Source organism: Saccopteryx leptura, chromosome 2 (assembly GCF_036850995.1).
Source record: "Saccopteryx leptura isolate mSacLep1 chromosome 2, mSacLep1_pri_phased_curated, whole genome shotgun sequence".
NCBI lineage: Eukaryota > Metazoa > Chordata > Mammalia > Chiroptera > Emballonuridae > Saccopteryx > Saccopteryx leptura.
In genome coordinates, this window is record NC_089504.1 from 327,018,771 (window position 1) to 327,031,936 (window position 13,166).

The following is a 13,166-nucleotide window of genomic DNA, read 5'->3' on the forward strand; positions in this document are numbered from 1 at the left end:
CTAGCCACAGCAATCAGACTGTGATGGGCCTTGATAACATTATACTGAGTGAAATAAGTAAATCAGAAAAAACTAAGAACTATATGATTCCATACATAGGTGGGACATAAAAATGAGACTCAGAGACAAGGACAAGAGTGTGGTGGTTACGGGGTGGAGGGGGAAGAGAGGGTGGAGGTTGGAGGAGGGGGGACACAAAGAAAACCAATTAGAAGGTGATGGAAGACAATTTGACTTTGGGTGATGGGTATACAACATAATCAAATGTCAAGATAACCTGGAGATGTTCTCTCTGAACATGTGTACCCTGATTTATCAATGTCACCCCATTAAAATTAATTTAAAAAGTGGGCAGTAGGTATAAAAAGGTTGACTACCCCTGAACAATGAGATGTTATATAAAAAGCACTGAACTGCAAACCAGAAAATTTTCATTTTAGTTTCCGTTCTACCATTTCAAAACTATGCAGCCCTATAGCCTATCGGAGCCTTAGTTTCTTCGTTTGTTCTACAGGCAAAATATCTGTTATGCCTATATTGTAGAAGAGGCTCACGTGAAATGATGCATTGTGAAAGTGCTTTGAAAAATGCTTACAGCATCCAGAAGTATGATATCACTGCATGCTTAGTTCATCTAGTAAATATGAAGATGTGGAAGGTCAGAGTAAAGCCTCAATCAAAGCCAGATAGTGGTAATCTTGGAGGTCTTCCTGTAGAAATGACATTGATGGTAGAAACAATAACTAGGTGAGAAGGAACTTGGGGTCACCATAAATAAAATCCTAAAAACAGTAACAAACTGTCTTTTTATATGGTCTCGGGGACAGTTTACCCTCCTCTCTAAGAAGTATTAATAGCTGACCAACACTTTGAGGAAATTAGAGCAGAGAGTTTAAAGGGCTGGAGTGGGGAGATTAGGGCAGTGCTGGGAGAGGCGGGGACACTGGCTGAGAAGGAGCTAAGAGGGATGGCTGGAGAGGGAGATGGAAATATGTGGGAGAGAGAAGTGGTTTATCACTACTACTTTGTAGCTGAAGTGCGGGGGAGTGGTAATTATCAAAGCAATGCCAGTTAATAGTAGAAATTAGTGCACAACAAAAGGGAAAGTCCTCTTTTTCACTTAGGAAAGGTGACCAATCCTAATAATTGTGTGTGTGTCCTTTCACACTTCTTCCATTGCACACAAAACAAATGTAATACAAACCTACATTCATACCAGATGACAGGTACCTCTGTGCTGTTTGCTTCTTAGTCCTTGTGCAGGTTCTCCTCTTAACACCGCAGGTTGGCTTTCTTCCTTTCTCTTTCTCTTCCTCACGCCTGAGAGGAGGTGAATCTAAAGCCTCAGTTCATAGTTTCCCATTCTTCCCTCTTCAGTCTGTGCTCTTGAAGATCTTCTCCCAGCCGATGACTCTCCAGCTTCTCTTCAATACCTGCCTTCTCTCAGCAATCCCCAGTCTGTATTTGCTGCTCCCTGCTGGACCTCTCTTTCTTGATCTCTCATCCGTTACCTCTCTCTTGGACTTTGTCTACAGCCAAGGTCACCCATGTATCTCAAAAGGGCACCTTCTTCAAGCTTTTTTTAAGCAAGAGAGAGAGAGACAGAGACAGAAATGGACAGAGATGAGAAGTATCAACCCATAATTGTGGCGCTTCAGTTGTTCATTGATTGCTCCTCATACCTACATGCCTTGACTAGAAGGCTCCAGCTGAGCCAGTGACCCTTTGCTCAAGCCAGCAACCTTGGGAATTAAGCCAGCACCCATTGGGCTCAAGCCAACGACCATGGAGCCATGTTGATGATCCCACACTCAAGCCAGTGACCCTGCTCTCAAGTGGGTGAGCCTGCACTCAAACCAGATGAGCCCGCACTAAAGCTGACGACCTCGGGGTTTTGAACCTGGGTCCTCAGCGTCCCAGGTGGACGCTCTATCCACTGTACCACCACAGGTCAGGCTGGCCTTCCTGAGTTTCTAAGTAGGGAAACTGCCTTATATCTCTGCTTGCCTGCAGTGCCTGGCACAGGGTCTAGGCATCACAGATGTTCAATTGCTATTATGCACAATGGTTATGCTTAGGGACAGGATGGTTAGTTTGATGGTTCAGAGGCAAAGAAGCTAAAGTTTGGAAGGTAAAGAAGGAGAGTATTATGGGAAGAGGTGAATAAAATTGTGTCAGGGGATCTAAAAGGAAGCAGGATGAAAGAGAGGCAGAGATGGATGTTTAGAAATGAAGGATAAGAGCATGAGACTGAGGAAAGATCACTTTCCCACCTGTTACTGGTAGGACCTGGGCTTAGAGGCCCCATCTGCATTGTGTCATGAGATGGTTGAGTGAGGGCCCAGGTGGGCCTCAGGGTAGGTAATATTAGGTGGACTTGACTTCCTCAGCTCTACTTTGGCAGGCATAGGGAACATAGTCAATAATTGTAATGACTATGTATGGTGTCAGATTGTTACCAAAACAAGCCAGAGTATGAGTTGCCCATTGCCACAGAGCCAATCAGAGAAATGGGTACCAAGAGGAATATGAGTATCTTTGATCAAAATGCCAGCAACCCAAGAAGGCAAGGTGCCTCACTACATCCTAAGACTGTCTTAATGTCCTCTGTTTACAGGCCTCTTTTAAAGGGTTCGGGAGCTGTTAGTAATGGTGCAAGGGGCAAAGCCTGTGCTGTTAGTCATGTAGACAAGGGGGTAGTGAGGTGCTTTTCCTTGAGATAACGGACCATCTGTCTTTGGATTCCCCCTGCTACAGAATGGTTCAGACTGGCCGGCTCCTTTCTCGGTGTTCTGGCTCCTCCTAGGTGTTTGCTTCCAAGGACACTTCCCGGCTCTCCTGCTAAGATAAACTTCTCACAGCATTTCAAAGGGGTAGAACAGAGAACCATTAAGAGACAATAGCAAGAAAATTAACTATTTCCTAATTCTTACATAATCTCTATTGCTTATAACTAAAAACTACTATTACTGAAGCCAAATTTCTAACTCTTGGGTTCCCCTATCAAGATGAGTACTAGATTTATTGGGGTGATCACTTTGTAAGGTATATAATGTCTAATCACTGAGATGTACACCTGAAATGAATATAACATTATACATCAACTGTAATTGAAAAATAAAAATTATTAAATCAAAAAATAAACAAAAGTCCTTTTTCACAACAAGGGTAAATGATATCTTTTATAAAACTGGGTGGAGCAAAAGTAGGTTACAGTTGTGAGTACCCAAAACACAGAGTTTATTCTTGTGTTGTTATTTATTAATTATTGTATTTTTTCCATACCATCAACTGTAACTAGTATATACCACTTGTCATATGCTCTTATATCTGTTCCTAGATTTGTATAATGTTTCATTGATCTGTCTATTCACTCATCACCAGCTTCACAATTTTTTTAAAAGATTTTATTTACTCATTTTAAAGAGTTGAGAGAAAGAGGGGGAAGGAGAAGAAAGCATCAACTCCCATATGTGCATTGACCAGGTAAGCTCAGGATTTTGAACCGGCGACTGCAGCCTTCTACGTTGATGCTTTATGCACTATGCCACCACAGGTCAGGCCAGCACCACAATTTTTGTGATGGAAGCTTTGCATTGTATTTAAAACTTGATTGTGCTATGGCAATGGCTCAAAGCCCTTCTTTCTCTGAGATTGTTTATTTATTTTTGGTAGTTTATGCTTTCTTTTATTTTTATTTTTATTGATTGATTTTAGCAAAAGAGGAAGTGGGGAGAGAGAGATAAAACAGGAATATCAATCTGTTCCCATATGTGCCCTGACCAGGGATCAAACTGGAATCGTCTGTGCTTTGGGACAGTGCTCTAATCAACTGAGCTGTCCGGCCAGGGCTAGTGTATTCTTTCAAATAAGCTTTATAATCAATACTTTACATATATAAAAAAATACATTTATTGAAATTCAACTACATTTTTATCTCTACATCCTTGCCAACACTTGTCTTTTTAAAACATAATAGTTATTTTAACATACATCCTAATCGTGAGGTGATATCCCCTTGTGGTTTTGATTTGCAGGAATTTAATTATCTTTTAAAATTAATTTAGAAGAATCAACATGGTGTTGAATCTTTCTATTCAGAAATATGACATGTCTTTCCACAGAGTCAAGTCTAGCTTGTGTCTTTGAAGAATGTTTTATAATTTTTTCATGTTAGTTTTGTACATTTATTATTAAGTGTATAATCTAGTTAATTTTTTTTTACTGCTATTGTAAATATTATCTTTCATTATTTTTTCCAGCTGGTTGTTGTTTTCTTCATAAAAGCTTCTGATTTCTGTGGTTAGTTTTGTATTTTACTTTACTAAATTTTTATATTGTTTTTAGTAGTTTTCCACCTACTCTTTTGAATTTTCTAGATATATAATGATATAATCAGCAAATAAAGTTAAGTTTTATTCTTCCTTCCTATAGGTTCATTTCTCTATTACTCCTGTCCACCCCTATGCTGGCTAATACCTACAATAAACTATTAAAATATAATGGAGATAGTGAACAATCTTGCCTTTTTTCTGACTAGTAGAAATTCTTCTATTTTTTCCCCAGTAAGAAAGATATTGGCTTCATATTTGTATTTTTTCCATGTTAAAGAAATCAACTCCTATGTCAACAGCTTTTACTAAGTTATCAAAGAGGTTTACCCTCATTCTTCCACAGAGATTAAGGATTTATACATCAGTTTTTACAATTTTCATAGTTTTTGCCTTATATATTTTAAGTGTTGATCTACATGTTTATAATTGTTAAATTATTTTGGTCGTTATTCACTTTGGTGTTACCTAGTGTTGCTCTTTATTCTTATTAGTGCTTTATGGCCTTCTACTTTGCCAACATTAAATGATATTATATACATTAAATGATATTAAGATGGTTATTTTTTGGTTAGTGTTTACATGGTGTATCTTGCCATCTAGTTTTTATTTTCAGTGCTTCAGTGTTGTTTTGTTCTAGATATCTCTTTTGGGTTTTTTGTTTTTTTGTTTTTTACAGAGACGGAGAGAGAGAGAGAGGGATAGATAGGGACAGACAGGAAAGGAGAGAGATGAGAAGCATCAATCATCAGTTTTTCATTGCGACACCTTAGTTCAGGGGTCCCCAAACTTTTTACACAGGGGGCCAGTTCACTGTCCCTCAGACCGTTGGAGGACCAGACTATAAAAAAAACTATGAACAAATCCCTATGCACACTGCACATATCTTATTTTAAAATAAAAAACAAAACGGGAACAAATACAGTATTTAAAATAAAGAACAAGTAAATTTAAATCAACAAACTGACCAGTATTTCAGTGGGAACTATGCTCCTCTCACTGACCACCAATGAAAGAGGTGCCCCTTCCGGAAGTGCGGCGGGGGCTGGATAAATGGCCTCAGGGGGCTGCATGTGGCCCACAGGCCGTAGTTTGGGGACCCCTGCCTTAGTTGTTCATTGATTGCTTTTTCATATATGCCTTGACTGTGGGGCTACAGCAGACCAATTAACCTGTTGCTCAAGCCAGCGACCTTGGGTCCAAACTGGTGAGCATTTTGCTCAAACCAGATGAGCCCGTGCTCAAGTTGGCAACCTTGGGGTCTTGAACCTGGGTCTTCCGCATCCCAGTCCAACGCTCTGTCCACTGTGCCACCGCCTGGTCAGGCTTTTATATCTCTTTTGAAGAGACCATTTTTAACTTTTTGCAGGTAAATTTACATGTATTGGAAATATTGATATATTTGGACTTATTTTTCCATTTTATTTTGAGTATAATTTTTATCTTTTTTTCTTTGCTTTTTATGCTCTTCTGTATTCTGTTTCACAATGTTTTCACACTAATTTTTTTCTTCTTCTCAATTAGAAACTATCAATTGTATTCCTTTTGTGTATTTAACCTTATATTAATATTTTTAATCACAAAACCATAAATTTTCTATAAAATCTAAAAGCATTTTATATATATATTATATATATATAATATATATATAATATATATATAATATATATATATAATATATACAGATATATTATATATATATAATATATATATAATATATATATATAATATATATATATAATATATACAGGGTTTTTTACCAAACAAGGAAGCAAAATTTTGTTGTTTGAAGTTTTAGGTAACATCTTTATTTTAATACAAAAATAATTATGATCATTTTCTTATAGTAGTTAATAAAATTCCTTTAAAAATTAATTAAAATGAACAACATATTTATATTTCTTTCTTCGCTTGGCATCCCATGCCTTCCTTCTGAGATACTATCTCTTCTCAATGAAGTACACATCTTTCAGTACTTCTTTGAGGATCTCAAGTAGTATATATTTATATATATATGTGTATATACTCCCATATCTCCTCTTCAAAACTGTAAAGAACAATGAAAACAAAGAGAATTTAAAATGTAATTTTCAGTAATCTAGGACGGTAGTCCCCAACCCTCGGGCCGTGGACTGGTACCGGTCCATGGGCCATTTGGTACCGGTCCGCAGAGAATGAATAAATAACTTACATTATTCTGTTTTATTTATATTTAAGTCTGAATGATGTTTTATTTTTTAAAAATGATCAGATTCCTTCTGTTACATCCATCTAAGAATCACTCTTGATGCTTGTCTTGGTCACGTGATACATTTATCCATCCCACCCTAAAGGCCAGTCTGTAAAAATATTTTCTGACATTAAACTGGTCCATGGCCCAAAAAAGGTTGGGAACCACTGATCTAGGGGACAGACAAATGCTTCAAATTCAAAACTACAGGCAAATGTGCCCAAAAGCAATTGATGCCAAAACAACTGCACAGCAACCTCTGTAGCAGGGGTCCCCAAACTTTTTACACAGGGGGCCAGTTCACTGTCCCTCAGACAGTTGGAGGGCCGGACTATAAAAAAACTATAAAAAAATCCCTATGCACACTGCACATATCTTATTTTAAAGTAAAAAAACAAAACGGTAACAAATACAATATTTAAAATAAAGAACAAGTAAATTTAAATCAACAAACTGACCAGTATTTCAATGGAAACTATGGGCCTGCTTTTGGCTAATGAAATGGTCAATATGCTCCTCTCACTGACCACCAATGAAAGAGGTGCCCCTTCCGGAAGTGCAGCGGGGGCCGGATGAATGGCCTCAGGAGGCCGCATGTGGCCCGTGGGCCGTAGTTTGGGGACCCCTGCTCTGTAGGAAGAATGGATAGGAGCTCTGTGGAAGAAGGAGCTGTGGAAGAAGGAGTTGGGTATAGGGTCTTATGACTGGCAGACCTGAGAAATAACCCATTAGGAAAGTGACGAGATGGCACTGAATGATACTGGCTGGGTTTCCTGGCAGTACTCAGTGAAAGGACCAAGCCTTCCTGAACTTGCTTAGGTCTGGGGAGGAATGGATATATAAAAGCACCATCTTTGAAGAAAACAGCCCATCTTTCTAGGTACAGGAAAGGGAACCCTTCAGCTGCACACCATAGAAGGCTATTCTTGTCTCTTCATAACCCAGTACTAGCAGGAAATTTCTGCAAATGACTGATAGAGAAAAATCTAACTCATTCCAATCTAAATTTAAAAAGTAACTAATACAATGGTCAAATAGAGATAGCATATATTTTTAAATATACAACAGCACAAATAATTTCTATAGAGCATGTTAACTAGAAGTATGCTTTCATGAATTCGATAGAAATATGTATATATATATACGAAGATTCCACCATGAGCTTAAAAATATGAAGCAATTTTCACTGAGAAAAAACACTGCAAAGTAGAAATACAATAATTCAGTAATACTTTGACCAGACAATAGCAAGAATGAAAATGAGAATTGGTAGAACTCAGAAAAGAAAGAGAAGAAAAAGCATAACCACCACATAAATGAAGATAAATTTAAAAGAAGTACCATGGGGAACAGATAATAAAGCACAGTAAGATAGAAGATAAAAATTAGATAGAGCATCGGCCTGGCGTGCAGGAGTCCCTGGTTCGATTCCTGGCCAGGGCACACAGGAGAAGCGCCCATCTGCTTCTCCACCCCTCCCCCCCCTCCTTCCTCTCTGTCTCTCTCTTCCCCTCCCGCAGCCAAGGCTCCATTGGAGCAGTTTGCCCAGGCGCTGAGGATGGCTCTGTGGCCTCTGCCTCAGGCGCTAGAATGGCTCTGATTGCGGCAGAGCGACACCCCAAGATGGGCAGAGCATCGCCCCCTGGTGGGCATGCCGGGTGGATCCCGGTCGGGCGCATGCAGGAGTCTGTCTGACTGCCTCCCCGTTTCCAACTTCAGAAAAGAAAAGAGAAAAAAAAATGAGATAAGTAAACATAATGAAGATCCAAAGATTAAGAGGACTGAGAGGTACAGAATTCAGATAAAAGCTTGCTAACATACACACAACTGAAGTCTCTGAAGAGGAGACCATGGAACAGTCTCATACCATAATATTCAATATATCCAGAACGTAATCCCAAATTACTCAGACTGTAAACAGCCAGGAACATCTCAACTCACCTAAGAAGAGGCAATAAATGCCAAAGTGAAAATAACACAGGTGTTGGGATGATCTGACAAAGATTTTAGAGGAATGATTATAAAATACTCCAACAAGTAAGGGCAAACACTGTTGAAATGAATGAAAAGATAGAAAATCTCAGGAAATAAGTAAAAAATATAAAAAGACCTAATGGAATATTTAGAATTGAAAAGTACAATAAGTCAAAATTTTAAAAATTTACAGAAAGAGTTCAAGCACATGATGGAGATGACAAAGGAAAGATTCCAGGAACGTGACTATAACTAATAGAAAGTAAGCGATTTCAACAATATAGAAGAAAAAAAACTACTGAAATAAAGTTAATAGAGCTTCAAAAACACATAAAACAATATCAAAAGGTCTACCATTCATGTCATCAGAGTCCAAGAAGGAAAGGAGAGTTGTGCAGCAAAATAATTTTAAAGAAATAATGGCTTAAAACTTCTTAAATCCCATAAAAGACAAAGGCCTAAGATTCAAAGAGCTCAGCAAATCACCAACAGGATAAACAAAAATCTTTATCCAGGCATATTTACAATCAATCTACTGAACAGTAAAGACAAAGGGAAAAATCTTTTTTTTTTTTTTTTTTTTTTTTTTACAGAGACAGATTGAGAGTCAGAGAGAGGGATAGATAGGGACAGACAGACAGGAACGGAGAGAGATGACAAGCATCAATCATGTTTTTTGTTGCAACACCTTAGTTCATCGATTGCTTTCTAATATGTGCCTTGACCGTGGGCCTTCAGCAGACCAAGTAACCCCTTGCTCGAGCCAGCAACCTTGAGTCCAAGCTGGTAAGCTGTGCTCAAACCGATGAGCCTGCACTCTAGCTGGCCACCTCGGAATCTTGAACCGGGGTCCTCCACATCCCAGTCTGACGCTCTATCCACTGCGCAACTGCCTGGTTAGGTGAAAGGAAAAATCTTAAACGTAGTTAGAGAAAAGTGACACATTTCTACAGAGAAACAATGACACAAATAATTGGAGTTCTCATCAGAATCATAGAAACCAAAAGGAAATAGAATATTTTTTAGCTGCTGAAAAAAAAAGATCAACTCAGAATTTTAAATTTAGCAAAATATCCTGAAGGAATTATGGTATAATACTACATTTCAGATGAAGAAAAAATAAGAGAATTCATTGCCAGCAGACCTGCTCTAAAAAAAAAAATTGCTAAAGGAAGTTATTCAAACAGAAGGGAAATGATAGGAGCAGGAAATTTGTAACAACAGTGACAAACAGAGACAACAGAAATTTTAAATATTTAGGTAAATATGACAGACTATTACTCTCCTAATGAATTATTTTTAATGATTTACAGCAAGTTTTATAACATTATTAATGGGTTTTTTATATATGTAGACGTGATCTAATGGACTGATCCCTAAGCCCATCTGCTTCCCACTCTGAGAAGAAGAATTGTTTCTTCTCTCTCTGCTCATCATGTCTTTTCTCTGCCATGTGGCTTCTACTTCTTTATAACTTCTGTTTTCTATGGTCGTCTTGGTCCCTCTGGGAACTATCCATCTTTGCTTCTATGGCTCACTGCCTGATTCTCTCTGTATTTTCCAAATCAGCACACATATCTTAGAGAGAACCTAGCCCTGCTCCTTCTGAATTGGGGAGTAGTTCCACGCAGGTATACCTCTCAGGCTGCTAGACAGCTTTGTCTGTCCCTGGGTGAGTGGCCACCTGTGTCTGAATACCAGTTTCATGTTGTGTAAAGCACGTCTGCTCAGCTTCCCCTTGGTGAAGGCTGTGGAGGGGGCTGATTTCCTCATATGGGAGTAAAAGGCATGATGATTGCCGTTTGGACACACATCTGCGCTAAGCTGTTTGTCTGAGAACCATGCCATATACTTTCACCCCTCTAGGCTTTTATGTGGTCTATTCCTTTATCTGGGATTGTCTTTTCCTCTTCTCTGCCTAGAAACTTGTATATGTTCTTTAAAACCCAGCACAAGGCCTGAGTCAGTCACTCCCTCCCTCCCCAGTCTTCACTGTCCTCACAGACAAGCTCAGTTCAAGCATTTACTGTGCTGTTTGACACTGCTTGTCTATGCACTTGTCTTCTCAGCTAGCTCCCCAGGGACAGATTCAGAAGAAACTCTTCACTTTATTCCCACTATCAAACACATTCCTCCATGCATTCAGTGAGTCATTCAACAAATATTAAATGTGCACTGTGAGTCACTGGACCGGCACTGGGATGCATAAAATAACACATTAGAAAACAAAGACAGTTGAAAAGAACAAAAAAGGCAAAAATTGATTCTTTCAGTGTATCAGTATAACTGATCAACTGCTGGCTAGATTGATCCAGAAACATAAATTTACACCTGACTAGTGTTGGTGCAGTGCAGCATTGACCTGGAACACAGAGGTCCCAGGTTTGAAACCCAGAGGTTGCTAGCTGAGCACAGGCTCATCAACATAATCCCAAGGTTGCTGGCTTGAGCCCAAGGTCATTGGCTTAGGCAAGGGGTCACTGACTTGGCTTGAGCCCCCCTGTCAAGGCCTACTTGAGAAGCAATTAATAAATAACTAAAGTGAAGCAACTACGACTTGATGCTTCTTACTGTCTCTTCCCATCTTTCTCCCTCTGTCTTTATCTCTCTCTCTTCCTTTTTCTCTCTCTCAACAATCAATTTGTAAAAAGCTTAAAAGAGAAATTTAGAAACAGCCATAGTAGCTGTGAAAAGGGACCATAACAACTGCTGCAGATAATAAAAGAATATTGAGGCCCTGGCCTGTTTTCTCCGTGGACAGAGCATCAACCTCACATGTGGACATGCTGTTTTGATCCCCAGTAAGGGCACACATGGGAAGTGACCATCTGCTTCTCTTCCCTTCTCTCTCCCCCTTTTCTCTCTCTTCCCCTCTTGCAAACAATGGCTCCATTGATTCAAGTGTCAGTCCTGGGCACTGAGGAGAGCTCGGTTGGTCTCAGCATCGGCCCCAGACGGAGATTGCCTGGTGGATTCCTGTCGGGGTACATGCGGAGTCTGTCTCTCAATCTCCCTTCCTCTCACTTAAAAAAAAAAGTGAGAAAACTAAATGATAATAAATTTGATGAAATACTTTAAAATCCTAGAAAAGCTAAAGCTAAATCTAACTGAAGAATAAAAAGGTTGAATAGCCCTATAACTACTAAAGAATGTTACTATGCATTTTTAAATCTTTTCATGAAAAACCACCAGAGTTAGTTTCAACAGGTAAAATTGTATAAAACACTCTAGGAAATAATAATTTTGCCCTGGCCAGTTGGCTCAGTGGTAGAGCGTCGGCCCAGCATGTGGATGTCCCAGGTTCAATTTCCATTCAGGGCACACAGGAGAAGCAACTATCTGCTTCTCCACCTTTCCCCCTCTCGTTTCTCTCTCTCTTCCACTCTCGCAGCCATGGCTCTACTGGAGCAAAGTTGGCTCTGGCGCTGAGGACGGGTCCATTGCCTCCACCTCAGGTGCTAAAATGGCTCCAGTTGCAACGAAGCAACACCCCAGATGGGCAGAGCGTTGTCCCCTAGTGGGCTTGCCATGTGGATCCTGGACGGGAACATGCAGGAATCTGTCTCTCTGCCTCCCACTTCTCACTTAAGAAATATACAAAGAAATAAAAAATAAAGAGAATAATTCCAACATTACATAAAATCTTCCCCCAAATAACACAGAATGAGGAACACTGCTCAACTTACTCTTTGGGGAAATTACAGCCTTCTTAACAAAAAATGACAAGGATAGCTCAAGAGATAATTATAGGCCAATCTTATTCATGATCAGAGATGTAAAATATGTAAACAAAATAAGCAAATTGGATTTACACTGCATAACTCAGTATATATTTTTCAAAAATATAAAGTTGACAAGATTTAAAAATTTGTTTATATAGGTGCAAAGCAATTCCGATAAGAATCATAAGAGGTTTTATTTGTGGAATTTATTTTTATTTGTTGACTTTTAGAGAGAGGAGACAGAGAGAGGGGAGAGAGAAAAGGGGGTAGAAGCTAGAAGCAAAACCTCTGGCTTGGCCCTGGCCGGTTGGCTCAGCGGTAGAGCGTCGGCCTAGCGTGCGGAGGACCCGGGTTCAATTCCCGGCCAGGGCACACAGGAGAAGCGCCCATTTGCTTCTCCACCCCTCCGCAGCGCTTTCCTCTCTGTCTCTCTCTTCCCCTCCCGCAGCCGAGGTTCCATTGGAGCCAAGATGGTCCGGGCGCTGGGGATGGCTGTGGCCTCTGCCTCAGGCGCTAGAGTGGCTCTGGTCGCAACATGGCGACGCCCAGGATGGGCAGAGCATCGCCCCATGGTGGGCGTGCCGGGTGGATCCTGGTCGGGCGCATGCAGGAGTCTGTCTGACTGTCTCTCCCTGTTTCCAGCTTCAGAAAAATGAAAAAACAAAACAAAACAAAAAAAACCTCTGGCTTCCAGTAAGTGCCTTGACCAGGCAAGCCCTAGGTTTCAAACAGGCGACCTCAGTGTTCTAATTCGACACTTTATCCACCGCACCACTACAGGTCAGCTTGATCTTAATGTTTATATTGAAGGCCAGAAGCCCAAGAAAAGCCAAAGTAACTCTAAAGAAAAAATTGGATGAATATGTCATCTATGGAAAGCTGTATAGCTATGTTTGTGAGGTATAACTA

At 39.8% G+C, this 13,166-nt stretch overlaps 1 long non-coding RNA gene across 2 annotated transcripts in view; it reads left to right on the forward strand.

The window, feature by feature from the left end:
* LOC136391555 (uncharacterized) overlaps window positions 1-13,166 on the forward strand; it is a 114,762-nt gene that overhangs the window by 41,980 nt on the left and 59,616 nt on the right. The window contains exon 3 of one of the 2 annotated variants that reach the window (XR_010748869.1): window positions 2,758-3,562. The exons of the other annotated variant lie outside the window; for it this stretch is intronic. This is a non-coding gene — a long non-coding RNA (uncharacterized lncRNA). Of the gene's footprint in view, window positions 1-2,757; window positions 3,563-13,166 lie in introns of those variants that run through there. 2 annotated transcript variants of the gene reach the window in all.